The 16,528-nt window shown below is 44.1% G+C and overlaps 1 long non-coding RNA gene across 1 annotated transcript; it reads right to left on the reverse strand.

The window, feature by feature from the left end:
• Positions 1 to 669: 669 nt before the first annotated feature.
• Positions 670 to 15,377, reverse strand: LOC309802138. Its single transcript, XR_014293722.1, has 3 exons — positions 14,018 to 15,377; positions 13,519 to 13,578; positions 670 to 807 (listed from the first exon to the last, which is right to left on the reverse strand). It is a non-coding gene; the product is annotated as an uncharacterized lncRNA (long non-coding RNA).
• Positions 15,378 to 16,528: the final 1,151 nt, after the last annotated feature.

The raw sequence follows: 16,528 nt of genomic DNA on the forward strand, positions 1-16,528 counted from the left end.
GTGGGAGTTGGCAAACCGCAGTCCATGGGATAAACCCGGCTGGGTTTTGTATGGCCTATAAGCTAAAAATAATTTTTGCATTTTTAAACGGTTGAAAAAAACAAAAGAAAAACTGTGACCTGTGAAAATTATATAAAATCCAAATTTCAGGGTCCCTAAATTAGGTTTAATTAGAATACAGCCATGCCGACTCATTTTGTATTTTCTGTACCGGCTTTTGAGCTACAACAGCAGATTTGAGAAGTTGTGACAGAAACTATATGGCCTACAAAAGTGAAAATCCTTATTAGTACCAGAAAAAGTTTGCCAACTCTTGTCTCCGAGTGACTTTCTGCTTGAATCTTGAGAATAATTTCTCAGGAACCCAGAGTAAGTAGTTCCAAAGGACTTCAGCGTGGCATGACCTAAATGTGGCAGGTTTCAGAATTACTTGGGACGAAATCCTGTTATTGCAGGAATCTTTAAGAAGGCAAAACCCTACTGGAGGCTTCAAATTCTCATCTGAGTACCACTTTGGGTAGGCTCTTCTGCTGGGTTTCCCACCTTTGGCACCTCTATCACTCCGTGGCTGTTCTGGTTTATGTCCTGAGGAAGCTCTGCTTGCATTCACCATGAATTACAATAATTAAAATTAAGTGGTGCCTCCTGTGTGGGAATTTTCCAGTCCCTGACAGGAAGAAGCTTCCAAAGGATTCTTCTTTCTCAAGAGCACCCTCTGCTGGTCAGTTCTCAGAAGGCACCTTATCATCACGTTTACAGCTGCAGGTGGGTTTTGATGCCAGGAAGAAGCCAGAGGCGGGTTTTGATCTAGAGACAAAAGCATTTTGGTTACTGTCTCCATGCCTGGCCAAGTTTTTCACAGTACATGGGCGTTAGCATCTGAAGATATAGAACTTATTCATCGTTGAACTTGATGAGGGAACAAAACTCTCGTTGAATGCAAACTAACAATCCCTAGTTAGTCAGGAGAGTACACACAGCCTTGTTGAATGAATGCTGGCTTTCAAATCACCCGTTACTATGGCAAAGCTGTGTTCATTGTTTGCCTCCCTAAGGAAGGCTGATAGTGTCTTGATAAGGGAAGGGCAAGGTCTGGTTTATTAAGACTTTGGGGTCTAGTTTAAGGCAGATCAGAGAGGCTTGATTAGGACTGGGAGAGGATTGTGGTATAATAGATTAGGATTGGCGGATACAACAGGGTAAGGAGAGTCGAGGAATGCAGACTGTCTACTGATGACTTGAGACCTGCCAGAAATTTCTACAATGAAACAAAGATTTGCAACCTGCTTTTCCAAGGTAAAAGTCTCTGGACTAGTAAAGTTATGCTAATTAAAGTGACATAATGTAGACAGGAAGCTGTGGAGGTTAGGAGGGACGCTAGTTTGGGTTCTAGGTTCTGTCGACTGAAAAAAATGAATAACCTAAAAGTTAAGAATTATGTTTTATTTGGCGGACAAAACTGAGGACTTAAGCCCAGGACGCAGCCTCTCAGATAGCTCTGAGGGACTGCTCCAAAGAGGTAAGGGAGAAACCAGGATAATTTTTTGCAACAAAGACCAGGCAGTTGGAACTTCAAAAGATTACTGTTAATATAAAAACAACCAGGGGCTTCCCTGGTGGTGCAGTGGCTGAGAGTCTGCCTGCCGACGCAGGGGACACGGGTTCATGCCCTGGTCCGGGAAGATCCCACATGCCGCGGAGCGGCTGGGCCCGTGAGCCATGGCCGCTGAGCCTGCGCGTCCGGAGCCTGTGCTCCGCAACGGGAGATGCCACAACAGTGAGAGGCCTGCGTACCGCAAACGAAACAAAACAAAACAGATACCTCAAGTTAATGAATTTAGCACTTTTCTATGTATGGGAATGTGTGAGAGCCTGGGCTCATTGAAATCATTCCTTTGATATGCACCTTAGCTATGTAGGGCCACTATCCTGTTCTTTCCCACCCTGAGTCCCCTCAGGGATCACTTTTGGGGCGGCTATATTGGCTTGATGGCTGCAACATCCTTCATTTACTGATATGGCGGGTGGCATTTTTCATTCACACTTCTTAAGATGGTCAGTGTTGTCTAAGAGGTCTAGCGTGGATGCGAGGTGGGCATGCTTGCTTAGTGCCCTGGTGACTTCAGACAAAATGTTGGGCCTGCTCTGGACTTCCAGATTTGTTTGGGGTGAATGGAACTGTGTTAATAACTCTTTGTGTTTGGATGTGGGCACTCTGCAGCTATAGGGGAGTTGGTGAGAGAAACCAGACTATGTCACCCCAAAATATGCCTCTCTGACATAAAAATTATTTTGAGCTGAAGGCAATTAAGAAGCAGCAAACCCAGGAAAAGCTCTCCCTTTTTTTGCCTAAAGGCAGGAAATAAATTCTCCTTTTACTGGAGATAGACTCTTATCAGCCCAGAGATGGCACCAGAGGAATCTGTAAACAAACCTCATTAAACTAACACTTATCCTTGTTAAGGAAGATAAGGGTTGAGGAAGATAAGGACTGCCTTGGCCTAGTTGAACCATCCCTAGCCCAAACTCCTTTGTCTTGTCAATTCTTCACAAATGTATTGTGTCTTTGTCTAAGAAATATAAAATCTTCCTGCTCTGGTCACTTCTTTGAGTCTTCATTCTCTTGTGAGTAATCTCACGTACATGTAAAAAAAATTTTTTAATTCATATGCTTTTCTCCTGTTAATCTGCCTTTGTCAGTTTAATTTTTAGACCCATTCAGGGATCCTAAGAGGGTCAAGGAAAGCTTTCTCCTTCCCAGCACCTGTCAGGAAGAGGGTTGATCTCTGTAGGCTGCTGAGTGCTGCTTTCACAGGAGTATATGCATTGGGCCCTGTGGGGGCCAGGGTGAGTGAGAGACCACCCCTCTGCAGAAGCCCTGCCCTCACTGAAGAGATCTTGATGGTGCCGAGAACAGGGCCCAGGCTTGGCTGGATGCAGGGAAAAGTCAAGGAACCTGCACAGGGTTGACATGAGAGCTGGGATTCCAGGGATGGTGGGAAAGGAGAGGCTTCGGGAAGGTCTCCCAGACCAGGAGGCCAGAAAGCTCCCAGCATGTCCAGTGTGCTTTGGGATCAAGGCAGGAAAAGAAGTCTGGGGCCGGGTGCTTGAGGGCCTCATTTTCAAAGGTGTTGAACTTGATCCTGGAGGTGGTACGGAGACCCTGAAAAAGCTTTAGCAGCAAAGTGCTAAATATGCTAATGATTTTACTTGTTATTTAGAATTCCACTCCAGCCCGGAAGCTGTAATAACAATAACATATTGAGGGCCTTCACTAAGAAAGTGGCTTCAGGATGGAGAGGAGGAAAGATTCAGGATGAAGAAGTAGAATCACGGTGCCTTGAAGACCCCTTAAATGTGGGAGTGAGGAAGAGAGAAGGTTTTCTAGCTTGGATGATACAGTAGACTTTGGTTCCGTAAGCTGGGATGGGAAATGCAAGAGAACAGGTGGATTCATCACAGACAGTGTGCCCCTTTGGTATAAGGATTATTTTGAGCTGATTGTCTTTTAAAACAGCAGACAGCAGATAAGCTCTGAAAGTAGAGTACAAGTTGCCCTTTAATATGGGAAATTTATATTTATAAAGGAACTCTCCATCTGTAAGGGTGTCTCCCTCTCTGTACCAGGAAGAGAAGGGTGACCCTAAATCACAAGACACTCATCCATGGGAAAAGGCAGGGACTTAAATCTGTGTAACAAACCACCGTGCTTTTCCTGGTTATTGCCCCCATGACTGGTCTTCCCCACACCGGTTTTTTGTTTTTAGTGAAGATGGTATTTCAGCCTGAATTCTAAGCCACCTCTTGGAGAGTTACTCATTTTTTCCTGGGTGTCTCCCATATACGTATACACGAGGTATACCTGTTAATAAATTTGTTTGTGTTTCTCTCATTAATCAATCTCTTTTGTAACGGGGCCCCAGCTGAGAATTTAGAAGGCTAGAGGCAAGAGGTTTTCTCCTTCCCCACAAAGGTGATATGTTCAGCTTTGTAGTTGCTGTCTATGAGGTACAGAGGATGGGGCTAGCCTGGGAAATGCAGAATTAGAGCTTCTCTGAGAGGTGATTGGACAGACAGGTTTAGGCTTCACAGCTGAAGCTACAAAATAGCTGAAGTCAGCAAAGAAGAGAGTGCAAGTGGAGAACAGAAGTGAAAAAACCCTGAAGGAAACAGTGGTACCTCTGCCGTAGTGTCAGGAGCTGAGCAAAGCCAGATCCTTACAAGGTCCTATACTTCTCCCTCCAGGGACAGAGTCTCTTGTCAAAGGACAAGAAAGTGTCTTAGAGCATCTGTGGACAACTGGGGGCCTCCTGCCGCCTGCCCAGTGGTGAGAAGGCCATCAACCACATGGAGGACCAAACTGGGTCAAAGAGGAACAAGGACTCCCACATCTCACAGGACAGAACGAGGAGGACAGAGAAGGTAATTAGCTTTTATGGAAAAGAGGATTTGACCTATTTCTTCCTCTGAAGTTGATCAGCTCAATGCTTGAAAGGTTGGGAAACAATAGAAGTGGGAAGGAAATTGTACCAAAAGAAGCTGCCTCTGTGGGGATCCAGCTGTGAGCTGCAGGAAGAGCAGGTGTGTGCTCTCATGGTTGTTCCAGTCTCAGTGGTTGAACAAGGACCGATGAATAGCCCTGAAGGAGGCAGGGCTGAGCCAAGGCTTAGGAAAGGGTCTGAGTTAGGGACTCCTGTGCAGAAGCAGTCAGCTCATGACAGCCCAGAAAGGTCGCCAACAGCTGTTCTCAATCTTGAGCACATCACCTGGAGGGCTTGTCAAAACACAGATTGCTAGCCTCGCCCTCAGAGACTCGGATTCAGTATGTCTGGGGTGGGGCTGGAGAATGTGCATTTCTAATGAGTTCCCAGGGGATGCTGATGCTACTGGTCCAGGGACCACTCTTTGAGAACTACTGGTCTATGAGATCCCCAAAGGGTAGTGTGCATACCTTTACCCAAGATGATGGTAGACAGTATATAGGGGAATGTTACACACTGAAACAGTTGTGTATATATTTTCGTGTGTATTTAAAAAGTACTACATGCCTATAAAATTCATGATTTTAAGAGTATTCTGGTTTAGAACAAGGCTAAAGTGGGTATAAGCAAAAAGTGAGTCAAATTTAAACAAAAATACTTAGCCAAAAAAGTAGTGTAGGTAAAATGAGAATACAGGGTAAATCAGAAAGTGGTATGCAAATGACTAATATTTAGGGGCTTCCCTGGTGGCGCAGTGGTTGAGAGTCCGCCTGCCGATGCAGGGGACACGGGTTCCTGCCCCGGTCCGGGAAGATCCCACATGCCACGGAGCGGCTGGGCCCGTGAGCCATGGCCGCTGAGCCTGCGCGTCCGGAGCCTGTACTCCGCAACGGGAGAGGCCACAACAGTGAGAAGCCCGTTGTACCGCAAAAAAAAAAAAAAAAAAAAGACTAATATTTAGTAAATATGAACATCAAAAGGCAGTGACCATACATTTATACATACTGTGTAGTTACGGGTCAGGGTGGATATTCAAAAATTAACAAATAGAAAGGCATGGACACTGCACAGTCAGAACAGACATGGTCAAATCAGTCAGTTCTGCCGTAGAAGGGAATGCAGATAAATATCAACCCAGTCAGGGCAGTTGATTGGGTCTCTGTTTTATAGACAAGAGAACTGAAGTTTCAAGAATTTGTTTCCCAAGATCACAGCCAAATTAGGAGCAAAGCTACAACCAGAGCATATAGAGCATTGCAGAAGTAAGAACAGCAGAATGTGCCCAGGATATTCACGTGCAAAGCTGGACATACTCTTCTGTTAATGCTGTTCCTTCCACACAACCTCCACCCCCAGAAATAGAGGGGCTTCTTCCTTCGTGCCATGGCCCTACACTGGGCCCTCCTTCCTCTCCTATGGATGACCCAGGCCCTCCACAGGGGTCACTGGCCCATGTGTACATATGTATATACAAGTCCTGCCTATAAGTCATTTTGATTGTTTACACTTTTCAACAAATTAATTAATTAATTAATAATTTTAAAAAGACAGGAGAATGAGGCACAGAAAGCTTTAATAATTTTCCCTGGGAAAATTATTAGTAAGTAGAAAAAATATTAGTAGTAAAATTATTAGTAATATTCCAAGGAAAATTATTAGTAAGTGGCACAGCTGGGATCCCTGAACTCAGGCCATCAGATTATAAAACTTGAACTCTTACCCACTAGACTATACAGGACCAATAGAATGAGGGTGGGAGGGAATGTAGACAGGCTTCAGACATATAGGACCTCAGACCCCATGCTGAACGGATGGGACTTTAAGACTGCCAGCTTGAAGTGTTTTAAGCAGAGGAGAGACAGGATTCATTTATTTAGTCAGTCGGTCAATACATAATTATTAAGTGCCTACAGCATTCTGGGTACCATATACCAGACCCTGGCAATAGAGCAGCGAACAAGGTAGAAACGATCCATACAGTCAGGGGGCTTATCTGCTAGCAGTGGGAACAGTCATAAAAAGAAAAAGTCCACAATTAATTAACTTCTGACCATGGTGGTAAGTAAACAGAATAGCAGGTCAGTTGGATGAAAGTGTGTGGCCAGGGGCCCAGCCTGTTCCAAGGAGTTAGCGGCAGCTTTCTGGAGTAAGGGAAATGCCATCTTAGGGCTGCGTAGGCAGGAACTGGGCAAAGGGAAATGGCGGGGAAAGGTGAGAGGGAGTTCCAGGCTGGGCCTTGTCATGGTCAACTGGATCTGGAGCACAGAATCAGAGATTGAGGAATACGAAAGGAAAAGGAAGAGAGAGTGGGCTTTATTTTTAGAAACATTGAGTTTGAGGTGTCAAGAGGGATGGAAATGTCCAGTGGGCATTGGGTACAAAGACTGGATACAAGGATCTGGGCTTCAGGAGAGAGGCCAGACCTGAGGGTATAGATCTGACAGTCGGCAAACATGGCAATTAGAACCCCAAGAATGAATGAGATGGTCAGGGAATGTTTGAATAGAGAGAGAAAATGGCTGCAAATGGTTCCCAAGGTAGAATAGGAAGCAAATATCTGAACTCTCTGGGGCAGAAAGGAGGGGAAATCAGCCATAAACCATCAGCACTGGGTCTTCCTACCACCAACCTCAACCCCCATCCCAGGCCTCATACTCACAAACAGCCTTACATACAGACTTTGAGCTAAATTTCCACATGAGGCTACATATGCAGTCTTCTTATCTGTGTGAGAGAGAGAGTGTGTATGTGTGTGTGTGTGTGTGTGCATGCAAAAAGTGTTAATTTGCTGTACATTAAACATTTAATGTATACCACAATTTTTACAAGGTTTGGTGGTCCTTGATTTTAAAAACATACCTAAAACCTCAGAAACTAGAAATAGTCTGACCTCCCTCAGCTTCAAAGAGGCCCTGAAAGCGTAGGCAGGGTTTTCCAGGACCTCGCTATCCCTCCCAAGGTGCCTGGTTCCTTCATTGTTGCAGCTCTCCAGGGTGTTCTTTTCCAAGAACAGTCTCTCTGAGGCTGGATGAACTCCTGCCAGCAGCCCCCTTAGTAATGTCCCTTTTGGATTTCTCAGTTCTCTGGAGTCCCTTCCCCGCCCCTTTTTTTAAGCTGGAAAGAGAATCAGGAATGACCAAATCTTGGGTGAACGTGAACCAAGGTCAAAGAACATGTGGATTCTAATTCCAGGGCCTTTTCATGTGCTTCCTCAAGGTGCCTGAGCCTTCATTCAAATTCAGTAAGACATTCAGATTGTCAAATTTCACTTGGCAATAATAAATAGACCTATGGGGCTTCCCTGGTGGCGCAGTGGTTGGGAGTCCGCCTGCCGATGCAGGGGACACAGGTTCGTGCCCCAGTCCGGGAAGATCCCACATGCCGCGGAGCAGCTGGGCCCGTGAGCCATGGCCGCTGAGCCTGTGCGTCCGGAGCCTGTGCTCCGCAGCGGGAGGGGCCACAGCAGTGAGAAGCCCACGTACCGCAAAATAAATAAATAAATAAATAAATAAATAAATAAATAAATAAATAGACCTATGGTTTTCTTCTGTTAATCAGATTTTTCTGTGATGCTCTATAATAGAGATCTCAAGTTTTAAGGCTATATTTTTGAGAATTCTTGAGAATGAAACTAAGAGCCTGAGTTTTGTTCCCACCTCTGCCACTAATGCTATGTGAGCAACCCAGTGGCATCTTTGTTTTTTGTTTTTTTTGTTGTCTTTTGTTTTTTAATTAATTAATTTTATTTTATTTATTTTTGGCTGCATTGGGTCTTCGTTGCTGCGCATGGGCTTTCTCTAGTTGCGGCGAGCGGGGGCTACTCTTTGTTGCGGTGCGCGGGCTTCTCATTGCAGTGGCTTCTCTTGTTGCGGAGCACGGGCTCTAGGTGCATGGGCTCAGTAGTTGTGGCTCGGAGGCTCTAGAGCGCAGGCTCAGTAGTTTTGGCACATGGGCTTAGTTGCTCCACGGCATGTGGGATCTTCCTGGACCAGGGATCGAACCCATGTCCCCTGCTTTGGCAGGCAGATTTTTAACCACTGATCCACCAGGGAAGTCCTGGTATCTTTATTTTTTTAACTGAAGTATCAAATCAGCAAGTATGTGTTGACAGCTTACTAGATACAAGGCTCTGTGTTAGTACCATGGGAAAGAAAGTCCTCAAGCTCAGGAAGTGGAATATCAGGCGAGGGTATAATGACACCAGTACACCATGATCATAATACAATGCCCAAAGGATGACAGTCAATCTGCGTTCCATGGGGCCTCAAAGAGCAGGAAAGAGGCCTCCTAGCAGAGGTGGCATTTGAAAGGACCTTGTAAGATCAGGAGGTCTTGAGAAGATGAGCATGGTACTGAAGGCCAGGGAAGGCAGGGAGGGTGGACAGCAATGGGCACAGCATTCAAGGTGGAGGAACAGCATAAGCAAAGGCACAGAAGCAGAGAAATCTGGGAGTTGTTCAGGGCCGTACTTACAACTGCTACTGATCCACAATGAGTTAAGTAGAGAAACTGGTAGTAAGCATTTAAAAATTTTATATAGTAATTTGAAGGAGTAATTTTCTGTTCAAACTAATACTTTTTTAAAAATTGAGCTTGTGTTTATGTCCTTTTATTTCATTTTTTATTTACTGTTAAACTCTTTTGTTTTTTACTATTGCAATCAATTGGAAATTTTTTAATTGGTCCTTTGCCACAAATAGTTTAAGAAGCACTGGGGTTCAGGGAATGTCAAGTCTCTAGCTCCATACAGTGTCGAATGTAAAGCAGAACTGGAAAAAGTAAGCTTGAAGTGGTATTTTGAGGCATATTGCAGGGGATGGCTTTTTAAAGGTGATATAAGTCTATTGGTGGGCTCAGAGAAGGCAAGGAGACAGGAAAGCATGGGAGGAGGATCTGAAATATGTGAAATCTTCTGACTTCTAAGTGTTGGATCTAATTTTAATTTTTTAGTAGTTCAGATGAAACAAAACATATCTGAGGACCACGTGTGGGCCACTGGTTTGCGGTCTGACATAGGCAGATGGGGCTGAGTTACTCAGTTAAACAGGCACCAGCAGAGGATCAGCGCTGCAGTCCCCTGGGTCCCAGAGGCCATGGAAGTGGAGTTCTGTCACTTAGATGGTGCAAGAGCAGTGAGATGTTCCAGAACAACTGAGGGCAGCACAGCACAGAGAACCTAGAGACTCGGCTGTGGGCATGAAGCGGGCCAGCAGTGACTTGTGCACCAACAACCAAACACTGGGCAGAAATGAGAACATCCTGGGGTACCGGGGGTGCAGGTGGTGGTCTGTGAGGACACTGATCCACCACCCATTCCTTGGCGTTTCTGAATGTCCCCCAAATTCAGGCACAACCCTTGGAAACGAGATCATAATGGACTCATCATATCGTAAGTTGACTGTGATTGAGCTTCTACCACAAGTGGAAAGGAGGTTCAAGCAGAAATTCGGCTCACATTTGTGAACCGTTTTATTTCACTTTCTCCAGCAATGCTTGGATTGGACAGGCTGGCACCTACTTTATTTCCCATGAGCGCTATCAAAGAGGCCGATTGTCGGGAGCAGATCTGTACTTAAAAAAAAAAAAAAAATTCCAGGGCTTCTATGGTGGTGCAGTGGTTAAGAATCCACCTGCCAATTCAGGGGACACAGGTTCGGGCCCTGATCCAGGAAGATCCCACATGCCGCAGAGCAACTAAGCCCATGCACCACAACTACTGAGCCTGCACTCTAGAGCCCATGCTCTGCAACAAGAGAAGCCACCGCAGTTAGAAGCCTGCACACTGCCGCTAAGAGTAGCCCCTGCTCGCCGCAACTAGAGAAAGCCTGCGCACAGCAACGAAGACCCAACGGAGCCAAAAATAAATAAATAAAATTTATAAAAACAAACGAAAATTCCAAATACTTCCTGCCTGTGAGGAAAGAGTGTGAAAAAGGCAGCACTTTTAAAGACACACACTCTGCTGAACTCTGAAGACTAGGGCTGCCAGAAAGTTGGGTTCATTGGGGAAATAGCTCAAACCGTCATTATCAATCTAAATTATTTATTCCTGCATAGTCATTAGTGGGACCAGTGAGGTCAGGTCTCAGGTTCCAACACCACCATGGGGGAGATTTCGTGATGACAGCTGGAGAGGAGAGGATGAGAGAGAATGCCCGTCCCGGAGGCTAACACCCGTGCCCAGCATGGGATGTTAGGCACCTAACATGGTATTCCCAGGAGGCTGCTGCCGCTGCTCTCACTGGCCAAAGCTAAGTAAGAATGATGCAGCAAACATGAAAAATAAAGAGAAACAGTGTTTAAGTGGGGATGAGAGTGAAGAGCAAAAATTTTCCTCTTTATTATTAAACCCCAAATGTAGTAGCACATTTACCATATTTTCCAGGGAGCTTTTTTAAAATAAAAGCTTTTCCTGAGCCGAGGAGAGGAATTGGGGCCTGCGTCTCACTGGAAAATAGGAAAATCTGTTTGAATTAAGCGTCAAAATGGGAGAGCTGAGAAATATGTCTTGACTGACAGGGGCTGTATTTCTCCTTTTCTATCTAATGTGCTCTTGCTCTTTAGAATGTATTTTACTATAAAGGAAAAATTATCCAAATGGCTCTCCAGCTTTTCCAGCAATGCTGAGTAATGAACAGGAGGTATGAGGGTGAACAGTTTATAGGGATGACACTCCATCATCCATAAACATGGCTGAAAAGAGGGGAAAGGGTAATTTGCAATAGCTAATCCCCTCTCATATACATGAAAATATACCAGACAGCCTGCCCTGAAATTTGCCCCTGTTCCCTAATCACTGCAGCAGCCTCCTAACAGGCCTCCCAGTTTCTTATGCTTTACCAGCTACACTCTGTTCTCCACCCACCCAGCAGTCAGGAGGATCATAAAGCCCAAGTCGCAGCTTGTCACCCTCTATTTAATACCATCAATGGCTTTCTTTTGCACTTAGAAGAAAATCCAGATTTCTTGGCTTCCAAGGCCCTGCTGACCTGTGTCAAAGATAAACACAGCCAGACGCTAGTTAAAGTGGTAAGGACAGATATTAATCAGCAATACATTTTGCAGCAAGAAAGAGTCCACCATGAACAGAACTCAACCTGGATTTGCCAAGGAAGTGCAAGATTACAAAGCGCTAGTCAGTATAAGTGCAATTAGACTAGCTGTGTCTGCTGGCTGGCCACTATGGAAGTTAGGATACTATCTTCCAATAGAGACTGAGAGACAGAGGGCTTATCCTCAGGTCATGGCCAGAACAGACAGCAAATTTTTTGACAGCCTTGAGTTTTCTTAGGTAGGTACTTTAACGGGGGGGGGCTAGGGTTATCTTAGGGATGTGGCCTTGAGCTGTTAGAAAATATGTTAGTGTTTGTTCAAGTCTTTATAGATCAAGCTTAAGACCTAGTCGAGGAGAGGGCTCCGAGGAGCCTGGCTCAAGGTAGGCTGAGAAGAGAATCTTTATCACCTGCCCTTTCCCTACCATCACTCCCTTCCCACTTAACACAAACATACCACCACCCACCTTGCTCATGCCCTCCTCCGCCCTGCTCTGTCTTCGGTTCCACAGTTATCATGTCCTTCCTGCCAAAGAGATTTTTGGCTCATGCTATTTTCTCTGCCTTTTTTCTCATTTGGACATTCAGTAATAGCTCATACTTTGTGACTCAGCCCGAAGGTCACCACCTTCAAGAGGCCTCTTCTGACTACCCTTTCTGTTTGTCTCTATCTCCTTTGCCTTGTTGCTGTTTTCTGTCTCCCTGTTGGGCTATAAGTTCCGTGAAGATAAAGATCAGATCTGTCTTTATCATCAGTATATCTCAAGTATCTAGCATGGTACAGAACAGATGCTCAATAAATATCTGCTGAATGAATGAATGAATGAATGCTCTCCACCCTCACCCAGGACTGACTTCCTCCTAGATTGACCCACTGTGAGTTACTTGGGGTTTTTACATGTCATTTGAGCACAGAATAGTTCTGTGAGACTTTGAAGTACAAGGTAGAGAATCTTGTGTTCCCGCATCAAAATGAAATTTTACATAAAATGTCCTCATATCTGAGAGCCAGTGTAGGATTAGGGCAAGTCTGGAGGAGTTCCCCATCTCCTCCCTTCTTTACAGCCTGCAGGCTGAGCTCCAGTGCTGTGGTTTGCAGAGAGGAACCCTGGGAAGTCTGGCTCCAACGTGAAGCCTGCATTTGGAGCCCACTTGTCAGGACAATGCCCTTTACAAGATGATCAAAGGGCCTTTGAGAAACCTGACTTCCCAACACTATAGGGAGCCCTGTAGTGGCAGCCCCTGCCCAACTCCTAGTATCCTGGAGAAAGACCAGTTCTCAGAAATTTGAAAAAAGGACGATTTAGCCAGTACTATGCTTAGTGAAATAAGTCAGACAGAGACAGACAAATATTGTATGATATCACTTAGGTGTGGAATCTAAAAAAATAAAACAAACTAGTGAATATAACAAAACAGAAACAGACTCATAGAGAATAAACCAGTGGTTACCAGTGGGGAGAGGGAAGAAGGGAAAGGCAAGATAGGGGTAGGGGACTAAAAGGTACAAACTACTATGTATAAAATAAATAAGCTACAAGGATATAGTGTACATCACAGAGAATATAGCCTATATTAAATAATAGCTATAAATGGAGTATAATCTTTCAAAATTGTGAATTACTATGTTGTACATCTGAAACATATAATATTGTAGTTCAACTACACCTCAATAAAATAATAATAATTAAAAATATTAGAGGAGGCTTCCCTGGTGACGCAGTGGTTGAGAGTCCGCCTGCTGATGCAGGGGACACGGGTTTGTGCCCCGGTCCGGGAGGATCCCACATGCCGCGGAGTGGCTGGGCCCGTTAACCATGGTCTCTGAGCCTGTGCATCCGAAACCTGTGCTCCGCAACGGGAGAGGCCACAGCAGTGAGAGGCCCGCATACCACAAAAAAAAAAAAAAAAAAAAAAAAAAAAAAATTAGAAAAAAGGGAAATGACTAAGACTTTGTGGGTGATTCAGAGAGTTAGCAAATTTACCTGACGGTTCACTGGGGTGTCGAGGAGAGGAAAGAGGGAATAACAGTATCCACAGGAGATCTGGAAAGCAAATTATTTAAATTTATATGTTAATATATGAGATCATAAGCTCTGCCTTATTCATTACCTGCTTTCAAGCATTCAGAATTGGCTCTTCTATAATGTTTAGGGGAAGCTTCGTCAAAATTCTGTCAACACAAATGTTGATATCCATTGCCCTGCTCCCAACGTTGCCTCTCCAAACCCTTTCCTCGCTGCCTTTTGGGATGTGACATATTCCTGGTTTTCTTTCTCCTTCCAACCATTTTTCTCATGAAAGTCACTTTTCCATGACTTTTCCTCTTACTCCCACTTAACTATGAATACCGGGTTTTCCTAGGATGCAGTCACCAGCACCCTCTTTTCTTTCCATGGTTTCTCAGGGAGCCCATCCTCACGGTTCAACTACAGCTTTATACTGACGGCTCCTCAGCTGACATCTCTAGCCTGGACCACTCACTCAAGCTCACTCCTGAATCTCAGGAGCGTTCACAGGTGTAAGCGAAGAAACATCATAATTCTCCCTCTACCCTCTGAGTTCTTGGCTGAAACCCCTGTAACAACAACAACAAAAAAAAACAGATTAACCAGAGAAAACCAATCCAGTTATTAACACATGCAGCATGCATCATGGAGGAGAACCTAAACCAAAAGTAACTCAAAATGGCGGCTTAGAATTCCAGCTTACAGAGCATTTTTGACAGAGAACAGTACATTTGTAGAGAAATAACAGGACAGTTTTAGTCTTCCAAGGGTGGCCAACTAAGGAGGGAAGATAAATACATGGGAGGAAACTAATGGAGTAAGGTTTGTTTGCAGATTTCTCTGTTGCATCTCTGGGCTGATGAGAGTCTACCTCTAGTAAAAGGAGAGTTTATAACCTGCCATTAGGCAAAAAAGGGGAGCTTTTTCTGGGTTTGCTGCTTCTCAATTGCCTTCAGCTCAAAATAATTTTTATGTCAAAGAGGTACACTTATTTTGCGGTGACATATTCTGGTTTCCTTCACATTTACATCAACCATCACCTCAAACTCAGTAGGTCCAGAACCTGATTTCTCATGTTCCCCCGCTGGGTCATTTGTACCAGTGCTCCTGTTTCTATGCCTGCATCCACCATTCTTCAATTCTCTGACATGTGACATTCCCGAGGTCACCTTTAAGCCATCCCCGGCTTATCCCATGCTGAGTCCCACCAGCTCTGGATTGTTTCTTTTAACTCTCTCTGGCCTCTGTCCTCATGTTAAGACTATTTCAAGCATAAGTGACAAAACCCTAACCCAACCTGGATCAAGCACCCAAAGGAATTTATGGGCTCACATATGCTTTTAATGTGAAATCATGAAATTCCAGAGCCTGACCTAAAAAAAAAAAAAAAAAAAAAGGCGCAAGTCTTCATAATTAACAGAAGAGTCTCAGAAAGAGATGAAGGAGGTGTTCTCTCCCAAGGAAGAATAATGACCTCTCTGCACTTACAACTTGTTAAAAAAGATCTGATTTAATGGCATTAAATTGATAGCATTCATTAGAATATCAAGCTTGTCTTTCTATGCGATAGAGACTTCTGTAGATATACCTATGTGTTACCAACTTGTTCTGTTGTCTTTGGAAGAATAATTTGAACAAAGGGGTCTAGTAAAAACTGCTAAGACTTTAAAAAAATGTTGCAAGTTGTGAAAATAACCTCAAAGAGCAACCTGTATCTCTGATTTGTTGTCTGACTTGATAATGCATTGGCCTGGTTATAATGTTGACATTGCCACTTCTACATTTCTGAAACCCTATGAACTCTTGCAAATATTCTAGGCTCTGTGAGCCATGTGTCTCTGTCATAACCATTCAGCTCTACGTTTATAGCACCAGAGCAGCCAGTAAGCAAATGGGTGTGGCTGTGTTCCAATACCACTTTATTTAGGGACACAAAATTTGATTTTCATATAATTGTCATGTGTCCTGAAATATTCTTTTGATTTTTCAATTATGTAAAAATATATAAACCTTCCCCATCTCTCGTTTGCACTGAGTACTCTACTAGAACCGTCTTCCCCCTTTTATTCATGCGGCTAACTCCCTTACCTCCTTACATCTCTACATTTACCTTCTCAGTGAGGCCTAACCTGACCATCCTGTTGAAAACTGCAAGCTGCATTGTTGCCCACTGCCTCCACTGTCCCTACTTCCCCTCCTATTCCTCTTATCTTATGACTTTCCCATAGGACTTACTGCCTTCTAAAATATGAAATAATTTACTTACTTATAATTATATTGCTCATCTTCCCTTGCCAGATGGCAAGCTCTCCAAGGGCAGAGGTTTCTGTGTAAAAGTCACAGGTGCATCCAAAATGCCTAGAAGACTGCCTGGCACACAGACAATATTGAATAACTTTGTTGAATAATTAAACAGATGGATTAATGACCTATCAACCCCCTGGTCAACTATTAGATTGGAGTTCAGGTCATCTGATAATAAAAGTCGACTTCCCCTTCTTGATGTAAATACATAGAGGGCTCAGTCTTCAGAAATGGAATTGTCTAAGATTCACTTCTTGTTGGACACTTCATTCAAGATAAGCCAAAGGACTCCTTCAAATGCAGGAAAAAAAAAGACAAAATGGTTTATAAATAAAAAAGAAGTTGAATGCTTATAATCTGCTATACGTCTTTTCCAAAATTAGCTTTAACCCCTGCTCGAGTCTGGGGGTCCCTGCAGCCTTCTCTGTGTCTGAATCCTCTTCCAATCTTCTCACACCTGGCGGTGATGACCAGAGTTTCAAGTGGCTGATAACTTTGGGCCTGAAACAGAGAGACATGGTTAGGAGCAAACAACTTAGTTTTTTGCACTAAAGAGTCAATTCCAGAAAAGAAAATTGAAAAGCTGCTTTCCCCCACTTTTTACCTTAGTGTGGCATGAAAGGTCTTTCTTGATCAGGTCCTTGCCTCTGTCCAAGTCTCATCAGCTGTCATTCTCTCCTAC

The sequence above is a fragment of the Mesoplodon mirus genome (genome assembly GCF_964341445.2).
Source record: "Mesoplodon mirus genome assembly, chromosome: 4".
NCBI classification, from domain to species: Eukaryota; Metazoa; Chordata; class Mammalia; order Artiodactyla; family Ziphiidae; genus Mesoplodon; species Mesoplodon mirus.